This window comes from Tupaia chinensis, unplaced genomic scaffold (genome assembly GCF_000334495.1).
Source record: "Tupaia chinensis unplaced genomic scaffold, TupChi_1.0 Scaffold000314_1, whole genome shotgun sequence".
NCBI lineage: Eukaryota > Metazoa > Chordata > Mammalia > Scandentia > Tupaiidae > Tupaia > Tupaia belangeri.
The window spans coordinates 4,927,028-4,941,105 of NW_006159807.1; the positions used below are offsets into that span (position 1 = coordinate 4,927,028).

General features: G+C 41.8%; 1 pseudogene; it reads right to left on the bottom strand.

Moving 5' to 3' along the window:
• Positions 1 to 9,821: 9,821 nt before the first annotated feature.
• Positions 9,822 to 11,168, bottom strand: LOC102487820 (elongation factor 1-alpha 1-like; annotated as a pseudogene).
• Between the last annotated feature and the right edge of the window lie 2,910 nt (positions 11,169 to 14,078).

Below are 14,078 nucleotides of genomic sequence, written 5' to 3' on the forward strand. Positions count from 1 at the left end.
CCCTATAGCAAAAACCTCTCCAAAATAAATTCTAAAAAACACTTAAATACGAATAAAGTGTTGTCTAAGGAGGACAAATTATAGGTAAATAATGTTTATGGAGTACCTATGATGTTTTAAATATTCGAGTACCCAAAGAAACCAAGCATCATGATAGATTTTAACAAATAATAAGCCAGAGTCTTTTTTTTTTTTTAATTTGTCAGAGAGAGAGGGAGAGAAAGTAAGAAAGCCCTCCCTAAGGGGCACAATCCCTTTTCCTCCTTTCTTTTAGGATGTTGGGAATGCACACACACAAACGTGCCCAGCATTTTTCTCAAGCTGCCAGATCCAGGACTCAATCCCTGCAGTTGGCCATATAGGATCCAGCCACCTTACCCACCAGGCCACCAGCTGGCCCCAGAGTAATTTTTTTTATTTTAAAAACCAATAGCTGATGGAAGGAAAATAGATTCAATAGATATTTCTTCACTCAGAGCTTTTCAATATGGATGAAGAATGCAAACAAAATAGGTTAGCATTTTTTCACCTTCTTATTTAAAAAGATACATGAAATGTAAGCCAGGCCATGCAAATATGAAATAACCAAGGGAGTGAAAGGAGCTTTGTTATCGGTAGGACAAGCAAAAGTTACGCCAAAGAACCTGGAAGTGAAGCAGTGATTCTTGGAATGACTGGGTGTGTTATTAACTTCTGCCATGACTGGCACTGAAAAAATGGGAACACAACGCTAAGGAACTCACATTTAGTAAAATCCTGTGCAAGAGAAAGAATTCTAGAGCTGGCATTGGAGCCAAGTGTGGTGCACACACCTGTAATCCCAGCTACCTGGGAGGCTGAGCAGGAGGATCACAAGTTCAAGGCCAGCCTGGGACAGCATAGCCAGATCCTGAATGCTCCAAATCCCAACAAGGAGTAATAGAGAAGTGATTGGGGCGTGACCAAGCTCCATTGAGGGGTGCTTTCTCCTCTCTCTCTCTCTCTCTCTCTCTCTCTCTCTCTCTGTCTCTCTCTCCCCCCTCCCTCCCTCCTCTCTTTCCCCTTGGTAGCAGAGGCATCCTCTTGCAAAGAACAAACATAAGAACAAAGCGAACGAAAACACCACTGAAATGAAACTTAAGCTTAATCAGAAACAGCCAACCAACCTCTAGCTAGGGACTTTCCACTTGACCAGTCAGGTATATTTTCTTTGTCTTGCTTCTTCAAGCACTTTATGAAAGTTTCCACCTCCCCCGATCCCAGCAGAGTGCTGAACCACCCGCAATCTGGTGGTGCTGCCTGACTCATGAGTCACTGTCTGTTCAAACGCTCTTCAAAATGTTCACAAGCTCACACTAATCCTGCAACAGTACCACCATTCTCGTCTGAATCTCTCCAAAGGAACCAAAAGCTGGGTAGGTTTTGGCATCCCTGGAGCTGGAACCTGCGTCACTGTGGGCAGCGAGCCCACCTGAACACGTAGTGTGCCCTGGGCCTAGTCTGGGAACAGAGGCCCACACAGCATTTGTGGGCCTCTGTTCGCCTATTTTGGCTCCCCATACTGTTGTAAACTGTTAAACAAAATACACTCTCAGAATTATAAATCAGGCTGGTGTAAGGGCCAGGGAATGCGCCCTCTGACGTTCACTGAAAACTCTCTGACAGTAAACAGGTGATAGAGGAAAGGCCTGCTATTCATTTTAACTATCCCTGTACTCACAGGAGGCTCCAGGAGAAGCCAAATGACTGACATGTTATCCTCCATAGGACAGAGGGGGTTTGGAGTGAAGCTAAAAGGGGAGAAATAGGAAGAATCCCAACTTTCTAGGCCAGGTGTCAGACTTCTAATCTCCTTCCTGTTCCAGCAAAAATGAAGATGGCATTCGGAGGGACCAGCAGTTGGTGTAATGGCTATGCTGCTGGACTCCCATGTAGTCGACTGCAGTTTGAGTCCCGGACTCAGTGGCTTAAACTCACACCAGGTGCATGTGCATGTGTGCCCAAGATCCCAAGAGGAGAATGGAGGAGAAGGGATTGCGGTGTGGTCATCCCCCTGGGGGCTGTTTTCTCGCTTTCTATCTCTCTGTCTCTGTCCTTCTGGTGAGCGCACGCGCCCTATAGCAAACACCTCTCCAAAAAAGAAATAAAAAGATGGCATTTGGAGGGTCTCCTTACATCTGCTGCTCACTTTATTGTTGTACTTTTTTTTTCATCAAAGGTTAGCATATTAATCTTTTTGTCTGCAAACCCTCTAAATATATATATATATTTATATATATATATATTATACCAAAGAAATATATTTGGGGGTGGCATATTTCAGCTCCCCATACAATTGTAGTAAACTGTTAAACAAAATACTCTCTTGGGACCAGCAGTTAGCTTAATGGCTGTTGCTGGACTCCCATGTAGTCGACCGTGGTTCGCGTCCTGGACCCGGTAGCTTAAACTCACGCCAGGCGCATGTGCGTGCTTGCCCAAGATCCCGAGAGGAGAATGGAGGAGAAGGGATTGCAGCGTGGCCATGCCCCTTGGGGGCTGATTTCTCAGGTTCTGTCTCTGTCTCTCTCTGTCTTTCTGGCAAGCGCACGCGCCCTGTAGCAAAAACCTCTCCAAAGAAATAAACAAAAAAAGTAGCATAAAAAATGTTGCTTAACCATTTTGCAGATGTGACAACCACAGAAAGTATACATTCTCAGAAAATTCCTGAACAAATGAAACTCCGAAACAGCATGTCCTCTGGAGAAATGTCACCAGGCCTTTGTCCTCTATACTTTCTGGTTCTTCTCCCTCCTCAAGACATTTGGAGGGTATTTTTAAGGGCTTGTCCTAAGCTTATGTCTTTCCGCCAGACAAGAGGGGAAGGGGACAATAAATGCCTTATAAGGGAATAATGAAACTTAGGTGATGTCTGGAAGGGTTGTACAGTCAATGAGCAGCTGGGGGAGGGACTTACGTACTAGGGAATAAACTGCTTGTTGGAACAGTTTCAGGCATGCCTGTCCATCAGACAGCCGATCTAGCAAGACCGTCATTAAAGCCTGGCTTTCGCAGTATCTCCTGTCTCCATGTCCATCCTTTAGCACTGGACTGGGAGCGTGTTTCTCACAGAATGGCTCCAGTATTTGTCAAGTGAATGAAGTGAGTGAGGTAGCAATCTAACATTTAAAATTGCTATTATTATGAGGTAATGGTTTCAAGCCAATGGCTAAAGTTACCTTTTCAGCTTTTGATGTTAGCAAGACCAATGTGCAAAAGTTAATGTGGTTTAATTTGGCAAAGGACTGATAATAAATATGATGACATCCCCCCAAAAGCTTCATTTTAAAGTTTATTTATTATTATTTCCACATGAGAGAATGAAAAAGAGAGAGACAGCCCTCCAACAGGGTCTCTTGTCTACCATTCACCCCCAGCCTGAGCGAGCACATGCTTGCACCCTCGGCACAGACAGGTAGACCACTGGGCGGAGCCCCAGAATGTTCCCTCGTGGGGCCAGCTTGGGAGAGCATTGCACTGCCACCTTCACAAGAACTTCAGTTTAAATGAAGGGAAAACTCCCCAGTGCTTTCTCCTGCCCAAAGTTACTGAGTAAAGATTTGATATGTAAATTTCTAAAATTTTTAAAAGAATTATTTATTTAATTTTATTCATTATCATCATCATTTTTTTTTTAATTTGACCAGAGAGAGATAGAGAGGCAAAATGGGAAAACAAGCTACCAGGTCCAGAAATCAAACTATGGTCGGCCATGTGAGAGTCCAGCACCTCAATCACCATACCACCTGCCAGCCCCATAAATTTCCTAAATCTTTACAATATAAAAGAAATTGAAGAAAGTCAGTTTCTTGGGAACAAGAGTGTCTGGAGTAAGGAGCTCAAGACACCAGATGCACCTAAGGATGGAAGGCCTTGCCTCAGGAGGTCTCACTGACCCACACGAGGCCAGCCGAAGTCCACTTGTATCGAAGTTCTCAAACTTCCTTGAACATCAGACTCATCTGGAAGGCTTGTGAAGGCAACTGAGGGGCCCACCATGGTAAAACAGCTTATTCTGCCAGGCTGACCCACATAGGAAGGTTCCCAGTTCAAGTCCAGAAACCTCCCTGAGAACAGACACCATGTGCACCTAAGCCAGGGCCGACTGAAGCTGGGAGTGGATCATGGTGTAGAGACCTCGTTGGTGGTGCACTCTCTCTCTCTCTCTCTCTCTGAATAAATATTGGGTTGTCAGAAAAGTCGTAATGCATTTTTGCATAGAAAAAATACATTATGACTTTTTTGACAACCCATAAATAAACAAACTTTATTTATGTTTAGTTAATTTTGCTGCAGGGGGTATGCACACTCCAGGGTTAGGGAGGGAGAGAGAAAGTGAAAAATCATCTGCCCCAGGGGATGGCCACACCTCGAACCTTTCTCCTCTATTCTCCTTTCAGATTTTGGGCATATACAAATACACGCCAAATGTATTTTCCAAGCCTACGGGTCTGGGACTCAAATTGTGCTGTTGGCTGTGTGGGATTCAGCCACGTTAACCATCATGCCATTTGTCTGGCCTAAGTAAACTTTAAAAACAAAAACCAAAGGCCACAAAGTGTTGGGCCCTACTCTGAGAGTTTCTGATTCAGAAGTTCTGGGTCAGGGTCTGAGAATCTGCATTTCTAACAAATTCCCAGGGGCGCTGATACCTCTGGTCTGCTGACTCCCTGTGAGAACTTCACACCAAGTACCATATAGGAGATTAAAACCAGTGATGCATCAGGGCCAGCAGGTGGCATGGTAGTTGAGGTGCTGGATTCCCACAGGGTAGACTGTGGTTCAAGTTATGGACTTATGACTTGCTTTCTCACTTTCCCTCTTTCTCTATCTCTCTCTCTGGTAAGCATATGTGCCCTGTAGCAAATTAAAAGATAATAATAATGATAAATGAAATTAAATAAAGACTTCTTTTTTAAAAAAAATGAAACACCCTATGGGACAGCAATTGGCATATATGTTAAGGTGCTGGATTTCCACATAGTTGACCACAGTTTGAGTCTGGACCTGGCAGCTTAAAAATCACACTGAGGGGACCAGCAATTGGTGTAATGGCTATGTTGCTGGATTCCCATGTAGTCGACCACGGTTCGAGTCTTGGACCTGGTGGCTTAAACTCACACTGGGTGCGAGCCCAAGATCTCAAGAGAAGAATGGAGGAGAAGGGATTGTGGTGTGTTCATCCTCCTGGAGGGTGATTTCTAACTTTCTGTCTCTCTGTCTGTCTTCCTGGTGAGCACACGTGCCCTATAGCAAAAAAGAGAGAGAGAGAGAGAAGAAAAGAAAAGGAAAAAAAATCACACTGGGTATCTGCACATGGGTGCCCAAAATCCCAAGAGGAGAATGGAGAAGGGATTGCTGAATGACCTTCCACCCTGGGCAGTGGTCTCTCACTTTCCCACTCTCCATCTTTCTTGGGCAAGTGCACGCACCCTGTGGAAAAACCTTTGGAAAAGCACCCTAAACAAACCAAGGGAGCAGCTCAGCATGACAACATTTGTGCTTTCTCTTAGCCGACAGACCATTCCTTCCGCAGTTCAGGAGAGCACCCGTTCACCCCATCTGCTCACAATACCCTGAAGCTGTGTTCTCACTACAGTTCTTTGAATTCCATATTTGCCATATTCCCCTCCTAGCCTAGCTGGAAAGTTAAGCTTAGATTGTGGAATACAAACTAACAGCAACGACAAAATGCTGTCTCTGACGGTGGCTAAAGTCCATGGTGTTTCATGAGACCACACTTGAGAAAATTGGCTGACACCCAGTTCTTTACCTGAATGTTCTAGCCAAGTAGCAATTTGGAAGATGAACCAACATAAAAGAGACCTTTTAACCTAATGCTAATGGTATCACCTTTCTCCTGTACTCCATTTTCAAAGAATAAATGCACGAATGTGGAAAGGGAGAAGATCAGAATGAGTAGCCCAGAAAGTAGCGCAGTGTGTGGAACACCACATCAGCAAGGCTGACCACAGAGGAGACCTCCCTGAGTACCCTGGGCACACGTGTACCCGTGATTGAAGACTAGTTTGAATTGGAAGGTGGATCGTAACAATGAAACCCTATTGGGTGTGTTGATTCCTTTTGCATGTACACATTCATGGAAGAAATAAACATTTTAAAAACTCAGAAAGAAAGTACTAACTTTGGACCAGCAGGTGGCATGGTGGTTAAAGTGGTGGTCTCACACATGACCAACCATGGTTTGAATCCTAGACCCTGCAACTTGAAACTCATTCTGGGTGTGTGCATGCACGCCCAAAATCCTGAGAGGAGAATAGAAGAAATTGTTGCGTGGCCATCCCTTACAGGGGGTGATTTCTCATCTTCCCCCTCTCTGTCTCTCTCCAAAGAGCACACATGCCCTATGGCAAAAAACAAACAAAAAAAGAAACACATATTTACTAAATAAAAATAAAGTATTGTTAACCAAATTGCATTTAAATCTATAAAGAACAATATTAAAATGGGATAAAAACAAGGGCCAGCCAGTGGTGTGGTGGTAAAGGCAGCTGGATTTGCACGTGGCCGACCACCGTAAGAGACCTGGACCTGGTGGCTTATAAATCAAGCAGGGCATGTATATGTGCGTGTCCAAAACCCCAAGAGGAGAATGGAGGAGAAGGGATTGTGTTGTGGCCATCCTTGGGGGTGAGGGTGGGAATTATTTCTCACTTTTTTCTCTCTGTTTTTCTCCTCTCCATTGAAAAACCTGAAAAATGTGTCAAAAAACCCTATGTCAAAAATCTAAAAAATAAGTAAAAATAAAATGGGATAAAAACAAAAATTATTAAATTATTGTTTGATAATATTTCTTTCTTTCTTTCTTTTCTTTTTTTTTTTTTTTTTTTTTTTTTTTGTGGGTTTTTTTTTTTGGAGAGGTTTATTTGCTATAGGGCGTATGCGTTTGCCAGAAAGACAGTGCCAGAGACAGAAAGTGAGAAATCACCCCCCAGGAGGGATGGCCATGCCGTACATGCCGTAATCCCTTCTCCTCCATTCTCCTCTTGGGATCTTGGGCATGCACGCACGCATGCACACACGCCCGGTGTAAGTTTAAGCCACCAGGTCCAGGACTCGAGCCATGGTCAACTACATGGGAGTCCAGCAACATAACCATTACGCTAACAGCTGGTCCGTCCATACTATTTCAAAATAGCCTAAGAACGATAAAGAATTCCCTAGACCAGGTAGCCCCTACATTTGTTCATTATTGATAAAATGACAGATTTTAAATAAAGTAAGATGCATCTGATATGGAGTTATCTGAGAATGATTGATAGGCATTAAAAGAACATCCAGTAAAGGGAAACAGGCAGAATAAAGTATCTGTGTGGAGAGTGGGGATGTGAGTGCATGATAATGTGGCAACAAAGTACCCATCATCAGATAGTGTGCCCCAGAACAGAGGCCTCAACTGCTAATGGCAGGAAGCTGCTCTGGAACTGAAGTGCCAACCAAGACATATTTGGAAATACTAACCTTTTTTTTTTCAAAGAATTATCTTATTTAATTGTATCCATTATTTTACTTATTTATCTGTTTATTTTTAACTTGACCAGAGAGAACAGGAAAGTGAGAAAGCAAGCTGCCAGGTCTTGAACTATGGTCAACCATGTGGGAGTTCAACACTCTAACCACCACACCACCCTCTGATCCCAACACCAACCACTTTTTAAAAGTCATCTACAACATCGCCCTACATAAAAATCACTCGCTTTAGGTTTGTTTGTAGATTCATTAACCCACCCTAGACTCTTTCTTGTAACTATTATTAAAATCTTGCAATATTCACCCCACAATTTTTGGTCTCTCTCTGGCAAATGTATGCATCCTCTGGCAAAATGGAAATAAAAAGAGTAAGAAGGAAAGAAGAAAGGAAGGAAGGAAGAAAGAAAGGGGAGGGAGGGAGGGAGGGAGGGAGGAAAGAAGGAAGAAAGAAAGAAAGAAGAAAGAGAAAGAAAGAAAAGAAAAAGAAAAAATTGAGAGAAAGATTTCAGAATTTCTGACAAGAGTTATGCAAGTTAAACTTTTTGAAACAATTGTATGGGAAATGATTAGGTCATGCTTACTTTTGAAGGAAACACGCACAAAAGGCATTTCTGAAAAATACGGTTTCCAATGTAAGAAAGCAAGCTGGCGTTCCGATAAGAGCCCTTTCGTGGAACGTGATTACCATGCCCATCCTTTCACTGCAATGCAGCACTGTACTGCACTATCCCATTCAAAAAGAGGGAAGATTTCCTCACAGTTTACCAGTCATAATTCCTTTTTGAAAAGAATCAAAGAACTTAACTACTTTCTTCTTTTAAAGAATAGATTGCCTTTATTGAGGAATTAGAAGATGTGGCTTAGGAATTCCTTGCATCTGAACATGAACAAAGAAATATGTTCAAACTTCATTACAACAGTGGTTGTGATAACAAATGAATGGAAATAACTCAAATGTATCCCAATAAAGAAATATATAAAATAAAATACTATCCAGAAGCTAAAATAATTTATTAAATCTATATGGACTAGCACAGAGGAATTTAAAAACATAATGCTGAATGCAAATTCCAGAAATAGCGTGTGCTACAGATGTCAGTGAAGTGAAATCATAAAATCTGCAAAATAGTGCATTACTTAGGGATCAAGTCTATGTCATAAAAGCTGACAAATAGTGGATTGTCTGCAACCCAAAGTGAAGAGAATAATTGCTTCAGGCAACAGTGGTAAACGAGGAATGAAAGAGAAAAACAGGAAAGCTTGTAAGTAATAATAATTATTTGAAAAATAAGACAAATATTTTATTATTTTATTATTACAAAAAAACTGAATTAAGCACAATATAAAATGCAGCTTATCAGAGTTTGTTATACTACCTATTACTCAATGAGAAAAAAATTTAATTAAAAAACTACAAGCAAAACAATACAATGGATTAACTCCAGCTGCAAAAATATATACAAATGTTCCTACTAATGTAAATTATCAGCCTAAATAGTGGATACGGTAGTTTGGAAAATTACTGAGCATTCCTCTGTGATTGTTGTTATTTTTAACATTTACTTATTTATTTGTTGTGATTTTCAAACTGCCTGGTCCAGGACTTGAACCATGGTCAGCCATGTGGAAATAATGTTCTGCCAGACCCCCAGTGTTTTTCGTTTTTTTTTTTTTTTTTTTTTTTTACTCATGAAACCTTGTTTTAATGGGTCTCAAAACTCTGTGACAGATTTTTGGACAAGTTGTTTCCATTAAAAAGTACTGATTTTAAAAAGTAATTACTTAAAACTGCCACACACAAAAAACAAAATGTTTTATTTTCCTTTCCTTCTGAAGGTTTTATGATGCATTGTTATCATTAACCAGTCTTTTACTATATTTTTTTTGGAAAGGTTTGTTTGTTTCGTTTTTTTTTTTTTGTTTGTTTGTTTCTTTTGTTTTTGCTATAGGGCACAAATGATCGCCAGAAAGAGAGAGACAGAGAGACAGAAAGCAAGAAATCACCCCCCAGGGGGGATGGCCACACCGCAATCCCTTCTTCTCCATTCTCCTCTCAGGAACTTGGGTATGCACACACACGCGCCCGGCGTGAATTTAAGCCACTGGGTCTGGGACTCAAACCACGGTCCACTACATGGGAGTCCAGCGACATAGCCATTATGCCTACTAGTCCCTGTCAGTCTCCCAGGGGGGTGATTTCTCGCTTTCTGTCTCTATGTCTCTCTCTGTCTGTCTGGTGAGCGCACACGCCCTATAGCAAAAACCTCTGCAAAAAAAACAAAAAAGACTGGGGTGGCAGGAATTAGGGATATTCATTTAGCCTTCTGAGCTTTCTGGGCAGACTTGGTGACCACACCAGCTCCAGCAGCCTTCTTATCCACGGCTTTGATGACACTCACACAACTTTCTGTCTCATATCATTAACAGCAAAATGACCCAGAGGAGGATAGTCAGAGAAGCTTTCGACACACATGGGCTTGCCAGGAACCATATAAACAATGGCAGCATCGCCAGATTTCGAAAACTTAGGCCCATCTTCCAGCTTTTTACCGGAACCATGACCAGTCTTTTCCTTCAGCGCAGCAAACTTGCAAGCAATGTGATTGTGCGACAGTCCATATGGGGCACAGGCAGCACTGATTTGGCCTGGATGGTTCAGGATAATCACGTGAACAGGGAAGCCAGCTGCTTCCATTGGTGGGTCATTTTTGCTGTCACCAGAAACATTGCCATAGTGAACATCTTTGACAGACACATTCTTGACATTGAAATCCATGTTGTCCCCAGAAAGAGCTTCATTCAGAGCTTCATGGTGCATTTCAAAAGACTTTACTTCAGTAGTCACCTTGACTGGTGCAAAGGTGACCACCATACCAGGTTTAAACACACCAGTCTCCACTCAGCCCACAGAGACAGTGTAAATACCACCAATTTTGTATACATCCTAGAGGGGCAGACGCAAGGGCTTGTCAGTTGAACAAGTTGGTGGCAGGATGCAGCCCAGAGCTTCAAGTGGTGTAGTTCTACTGGTATTGCCATCTTCACAGGTGACCTTCCATCCCTTGAACCACGGCATATTAGCACTTGGCTCCAACATGTTGTCACCATTCCAACCAGAAATTGGCACAAATGCTGCTGTGTCGGGATTGTAGCCAATTTTATGAATGGAGGTGCTGACTTCTTTAACAATTACCTCATGTCTCTTCTGACTGTAGGGTGGCTCAGTAGAATCCATTTTGTTAACACCAACAATTAGTTGTTTCACACCCAGTGTGTAAGCCAGAAGGGCATGCTCACGGGTCTGCCCATTCTTGGAGATACCAGCCTCAAATTCACCAACACTAGCAGCAACAATCAGGACAGATAAAGTCTCCACGTCCTGGAGCATCGATGATAGGCACATAATACTTGCTGGTCTCAATTGTCTACAGGGAGATAGCAATACTGATACCACGCTCATGATCAGCTTTCAGTTTATCCAAGACCCAGGAATACTTGAAGGATCCCTTTCCCATCTCAGCAGCCTCCTTCTCAACTTGTTCAATGGTTCTTTTGTCAATCCCACCACATTTGTAGATCAGATGGCCAGTAGTGGTGGACTCGCTGGAATCTATGTGTCCAGTGACAACAATGCTGATGTAAGTCTTCTCCTTTCCCATTTTGGCTTTGATTTAGGGGTGGTTTTCACCAGAGACAGAGAGAGAAAGTGAGAAGACAAGACACCAGGTCCAGGACTCGAACCATAGTAGGCTATGTGGGAGTCCAGTGCCCTTTACCACTATGTCACCTGTCGACCCTGATGTGCACAATTTTTAGCTAAATAGAAGCATGTTCTGTGTTCTGTTGTCTCTCATATCAGTGCTTGCTTGAAACATAAGCGTGTTTATAATTAATCATATTGTCTCTGTGAGTTTCCATAAATTCCGCCAACTGCTATTGCTTCTGCCTAACAGACTATTGTATATTCCACGGAAAAACATAATGCTTTCTCAAATCTGTATTGCAGAAAGCATCTGAATGTTGAAGTGAAATCATAAAAACTGAAGAGCAATAGGGCCAAGAAGAACGCAGCTTGTGACACTCCGTGAGTAGATGTGCTGTGGCTCTGGGTGCAAGTTTAGATGCTGCTCTTCCAGAGGAGGGTCTCTGCCATGACAATATGTAATTCTCCGCCTCTGAATTATTTACGTAATCACGAGCCTGGGCCTAGGATTTCATTCCTATGGCAACTCTCCCTTTACTCTCGCTCTGTCTTAGAATTTTGAAGTTATAGATTTGTGGTGAGTTTTCTTTTTTTCTTTCTGTAAAAGTTGATCTTGGGACCAGCAGATGGCGTAATGGTTACGTCATTGGACTCCCATGTGGCCGACTGCAGTTTGAGTCCCAGACCTGGCAGTTTAAAACTCATGCCAGGAGTGTTTATGTGCATACCCGAAATCCTGAGAAGAGAATGGAGGAGAAGGGATTGTGGCATGGCCGTCCTCCCTAGGAGGGTGATTTGTCTCTTCCTGCTTCTCTGTCTCTCTCTGTCTCTTCATCGAGTACATAGACTCTATCAAAAATCTCTCATTAATAAATAAATAAAGTTGGGACCAGCAGTTGGCGTAATGGCTGTGTCGCTGGACTCCCATGTAGTCGGCCGTGGTTCGTGTCCCGGACCGGGTGGCTTAAAACTCACGCCGGGCACGTGTGCGTGCATGCCCAAGATCCCAAGAAGAGAATGGAGGAGAAGGGATTGCAGCGTGACCACCCCCCCCGGGGGATAATTTCTCGCTTTCTGTCTCTCTGTCTGTCTGGTGAGCGCACGCACCCTATGGCAAAAACCTCTCCAATAAATAAATAAATAAATAAATAAAGTTGATCTTGTACATCTTTAATAAATTAAAAAATGTTTGGAGTTGAGAAAGAAAGTGATTGGACATTGTTGTATTCTACTGCACCTTTCTTACAATAATATAATGTTATAAAGTTCTTTTTGTAAATTAGCTTAACTCCTTTTTTTAAAAGTTTTTATCACAAAAAGAAACATAAAAAAAAGGTTTTATCACAGGACATGTACACTTGGCAGAGACAGACAGACAGTGAGAAGAAAAGTGAGAAATCACTCCCTAGGGGGAATGGCCACACCACAATCCCTTCTCCTTTTCTTCTTCCCCTGGGATTCTTGGCATGCACATACATGTGCCTGGTGTGATTTTCAAGCATCTGGATCCAGGACTCAAACCGTGGTTGACCATGTGAGAGTCCAGAACCTTAACCAACACACTACTTTCCTATTTTTTTTAATCAATTTCATAAATAAATTAATAGCATCCCCCAAAATAAAATGTAACACTTTAATTTCAAAACTATATCTTTTAAATAATGGAAATTTATGCCCGTATTGATTTCCAACTGTGGAAAGAAGAGTAGATATTTTGTTTCATTCTTTATGAACCTTTCAACTTTTGGGGCCAGCAGATGGTATGAGGGTTAAAGCACTGGCCTCCTACATGACTGACCACAGTTCAAGTCCCAGACCTGGAGAGTGAAAGCAATCAAAGCAGCTGGAGGCGTGGTGGGTAGGTGCTGGTTCTCACATTGCTAACTTCATGGTTTGAGTGCCCGATTGACAGCTCGAAAAACATGCCAGGTGCATGTGGGTCCGTGCTCAAAATCCCAAGAGGAGAATGGAGATGGGGTTGCAGCATGACCATTCCCCAGGGGGCTGATTTCTCACCTGTCTCCACTTTGTCTCTCTAGTGAATGAAAACATCCTATAGCAAACTGATATAAAAATTAAAAAATTAATCTACTGATACAACTGGGACCTACATGTATTGATTCCTTAAAAATAATAATAATGATGATAATAATTGAAATCTAGCACATATGCAACTTAGGCTATTAAAACTTCCAAGTACTTATATTTCAGAGATTAAATGAGCCCTTTCAATTAATAACATTTTAAATAATTAATGCAGCTTATTTCTGAGCAGAATATGAGTGACCTGGGCCGGGGGAGGAGACAAAACATGCCTTTCTCAAGGTGATCAGGTTCAGGCATTCTCTTTATTTGATATTGAGAGTAAGACACAGAATTTGGAGAAGAGTATTCCATTGGTCTGGCCCCCAAAGGCGGGACACGTGGAAGTGGGGGTTTATAGGTTATAGGTGGATTTTACAGTTTTTAGGTTGGTGCTCAGAAAAGGAAGGTTGCCAAATCATAAAGGAATGTACTTTAACAGAGATAAGGAAACTTAATATACATCACAAAGTTACTATGCCAGGGACAGGATGTAAGAAGAATTTAAAATTCCAAAAACAAAATTAGTTTCTTAAGTAACACAATTGTTCTCAATCTCCCAAGCAAGAGAAAGAGAAAAAAATAGTGAAGAATGCAACACATGACTGAGTTTTGAAAGATTTTGAATAAATTTTTAAATTTAATTTATTATAATAAATTAAAAAATGTTTGGAGTTGAGAAAGAAAGTGATTGGACATTGTTGTATTCTACTGCACCTTTCTTACAATAATATAATGTTATAAAGTTCTTTTTGTAAATTAGCTTAACTCCTTTTTTTAAAAG